Below are 4154 nucleotides of genomic sequence, written 5' to 3' on the forward strand. Positions count from 1 at the left end.
TCCTTTACACTACTGTAAAGCTTCCGGTGATTCTCTCATGTGAGAAAATTGGATGCTATATGCAAATGACCCTCAGCACAAACTCTGCTGCGGGAGTGAGCTGAGTGTCATGTTACTGTGAACCGATTCTTTTGCGTACAAGAATCGGATCACAGGTGCGGAGAAGAAGAAGAAGAACTTAATTTCTCAATCTCCTCTAATCTGTGAGTCGGTATATATAAAATCCGCGTGCAGTCCGATGTTTTGTACACACCCATAGACTTGTATGGGTGCGCGCCCTCTGAAATACGCCGCTAATCGCAAGGTGCAGCAACCTTTTTTTCCCTCATGCCGACTCGGCATGAGAAAAAAAAATTACTAGTTGGCAGGGCAAAAGCTAGCACTGTCCGAGTTATACACTGGCTACTCGACTGTGTGAATAAAGACTTAGATGTAGTTTTGACACGAGTGACAATTTGTTGTTTTTTTGTTATCACCAATCACTGTTTTTACAACATAACCATTTTAATGTTTTTACAGATTGACAAGACAAGTTTTAAAATAAATTGAGGTAATCAACTAAAAAATGTTGTCGTTGAATTTGTCCAATGTGGAGGCCCAGAAATTACTATTTTCTGGCTGATGAGGCCCAGTAAAAAAGAGTGAGAAGTCCTGATCTATCCTACAATTCAGAATGAACACATTGATTTTTGAGTATTTGATTCAGCTGACAAAATACAGTTGAAATGGAGCTATTATTTACACCACACAGTCTTTCTGCAGGGATCTGTATAGTTTATATTCTACAGCATAATTTTACAATGTCCTGTCCACTTTCAAAATATTACCTTTTTCCAAACTGACTTATCTTGTTTGGTAATCTACTCGGTTAAATAGGAAAACCCTACTTTTTTTGAAACTGTTGAAAAATTCAGATTCTATCCATTCAGTCATCTCCAATCCTTGGATTTCCTGTAAGCCGGTGCTCGCCATGCTTCCCTGTTTCCATTACTTCTTTCAAATGCTTGATGTTCATTCCTGCATCAGTCTTGATGTCATCCAGCCAATGAACCTTTTTGTCTCCCCTATTTCTTTTTACAAATGACCATTTCTAGCAGCATGTCCTTTTGTACTGAATTTTCCCTCATAATATGCCCAAAATACATCAGTTTATGCCTGATGATCTTGCCTTCCAGGGACAATTCTGGCTTTATATGATCAAAAACATCTTTGTTGGTGATCATAGCTGTCCATGGGATTCTTAGAATTCTTCTCCAGCACTACAGCTCAAAAGCATACATTTTTCTTCTGTCTGCTTTCCTGATTGTCCACATCTCACAGCTATATGTTGCAATTGGGGACACAATCGCATATACAAAATATATATTACACTTTTGAAAAAAAAATCTCTAAAGGTACCGTCACACTCAGCGACGCTGCAGCGATATAGACAACAAGCCGATCGCTGGAGCGTCGCTGTTTAGGTCGCTGTAGAGACGCCAAACACAGCAGCTCCACAACGATGCAGGAGCGATCCTGTGACGTATCGGTGACTCATTTATCGTTCTCACAGGTCGTTAGCTCCATGTAAAACAAACATTGCTGACATCGTTGCTTTTGCTGTCAAACATGACGATACACGCCGACCTGACGACCAAATAAAGTTCTGGACTTCTAGCTCCGACCAGCGATATCACAGCGGGATCCGGATCGCTGCTGCGTGTCAAACACAACGAGATCGCTAACCAGGACGCTGCAACGTCACGGATCATTGTCGTTCTCATTGTAAAGTTGCTGAGTGTGAAGGTACCTTTAGTTTCCATGAATCTTCTATTGTATCCTCTAAAACCTTTAATCTTCACACAATGATCATAATGAACAAAACAGAGGACTTTGTGCTAATTGGATTTGGAAGACTTCACAGTCTTGGATGTTTTGTCTTCACAATCTTCTTTATTATTTATGTGGCTACATTGCTTGGAAATTTCCTTATCATTCTTTTAGTTTTAAGAAGCCATGAACTCCATACTCCTATGTACTACTTCCTCCTTCATCTATCTTTTTGTGATATTGTATTTACTACAAATATTGCTCCTACCATGCTACACAATATACTGCTTGATGTGGAGAAAATGTCCTTGAACCACTGTATAGCACAGTTCTATGTGAATGGAGCATCAACCATTGCAGAGTGCTACATCCTTACATTGATGTCCTATGACAGGTATCTGGCCATCTGTAAACCACTTCACTATACTTCCACCATGAATCTTGATGTTTGCCTTAGGCTTGTAGGTGCTTCTTGGTTGTCAGGCTTCGTCGTAACACTTAGTACTACTATTATGTTGTTTAACAGAGATTTCTGTGGACCTAAAGTTATTGACCACTTCATGTGTGAGCTTACACCTCTTCTCAAGTTGTCATGCTCAGATACATTTTCTCTTGAAGCGGTGGTCTTTGTATTGTCTATCCCTATAATTGTAATGCCATTCGTGTTCATTGTTGGAACATATATCAATATATTTATGACAGTTGTTAAAATTACTTCAACCTTTGGAAGGCAGAAGACATTTTCCACCTGTAGCTCACACCTAACATCAGTTGGTATATACTATGGAACATTAACCATAATCTATGTTGTTCCAAGAAGAAGACATTTACTCAATATAAGCAAGGCACTGCATCTTCTATATACAGTAGTAACTCCATTATTCAATCCAATCATCTACAGTCTGAGGAACAAGGATATCAGAAAAGCTATTGAGATGCTATTCTATAACAAACGATAATCAGTAACAACCTCCTCTCAATGAAATTGATATTTAGACAGTAGCCCTCATTCTATTTTATGACCTCCTAAGTAGCCCCCAATCTGTATTTTGGCCCTTTTAGTAGACCTCACTCTGTACTAACACTCTATACTACACCCTTTACTAACCCCCACAATATCATGGTCCCCGTAGTAGCCCTCACACTGTATGATGGCCAGTTCAGTCACTCCCATTCTGTATCATGGCCCCCTTAGAGCCCCCCACACTTTTATGGCCCTCTTAATGGCCCCCGCACTATCTCATTACCCCCCTAGTAATCCCTACCATGTATGATCGCCTCCCCTTAGTAGCCCTCACTATTTATGGGGCCCCCTAGTAGCCCCCACTATTTATGGGGAACTCCTTATTAGCCCCCACAATATATAGAGGTCCCATTAGTAACCCCAACAAATTTTGGCAAAAAATGATGGACATAACATAATTAAAAAAATAAGCATCATATATTCACCTTATCCCAGAGAGTCCAGCTGCAGACAGTGGTATATTCACGGCAGGCGAATGCAGTAACATAATTGTCTAATATCTTCGCCTCACTATGCTGTGGACTGCAATTCTGTAAGCGGCACAACTAAAGCGACCTACAGCCTACAGAACAGAGAGCGGCAGTACAGGGAGATTGTGTCAGGTAAAAGGAGTGGGCTCCTTTTGCTCCCTGGTAGCTACTTTACTGCTGTTGAGGTATTGCTTTACATTATATAAACCTTTGTTTTGTAGGATGGTTCTCAATAATGCCGACACATCTTCTGTGATCCACAGATATTGTCCCTGCACCCATATTATGTAAGTGGATTACTTACAGTTGAAACCAGAAGTTTACATACACTATATAAAAAGACACATATGCATGTTTTTTATCTGACATGAAATCAGAATAAACCTTTCCCGTTTTAGGTCAGTTAGGATTACCATAATTATTAATATTTGCCAAGAGCCAGAATGATGAGAGAACGTTTTAAGGCATTTTTATGACTTACTGCAATGTCAAAAGTGTACATACATTTCATTCTCCCTAAATGACAGGATCTGCTCTCTCATACAGCAAGAGTGAAAGAGACTGGAAAGGCTCCCTCCCTCAGCTTTCAAGAGGAGATATCCTTTTGAGGAACCCGCATCATCATCATGAGATAAAGCCCCAAAGCTGGATGCTGCAGTAGCAAAAGCATCCAGGGAATCCTCATTGCCTTTTGAGGATATGGTGTGTTTAAAAGACCCACTGGATATGAAAGCAGATACTTTTCTTAAAGTCACCTGGGAGATGTCAGCGGGATCTCTAAGTACGGCGGTGGCAGCTACGTGTACGGCCAGATCATTGATCAACTGGAAGCCCAAATAAAGAATAAGGCT

General features: G+C 40.4%; 1 long non-coding RNA gene across 1 annotated transcript; it reads left to right on the forward strand.

Moving 5' to 3' along the window:
• Positions 1-3409: 3409 nt before the first annotated feature.
• Positions 3410-3953, forward strand: LOC143769081 (uncharacterized). Its single transcript, XR_013214209.1, has 3 exons — positions 3410-3435; positions 3525-3590; positions 3831-3953. It is a non-coding gene; the product is annotated as an uncharacterized LOC143769081 (long non-coding RNA).
• Positions 3954-4154: the final 201 nt, after the last annotated feature.

The sequence above is a fragment of the Ranitomeya variabilis genome, chromosome 4 (genome assembly GCF_051348905.1).
Source record: "Ranitomeya variabilis isolate aRanVar5 chromosome 4, aRanVar5.hap1, whole genome shotgun sequence".
In the NCBI taxonomy this organism is placed as follows: domain Eukaryota; kingdom Metazoa; phylum Chordata; class Amphibia; order Anura; family Dendrobatidae; genus Ranitomeya; species Ranitomeya variabilis.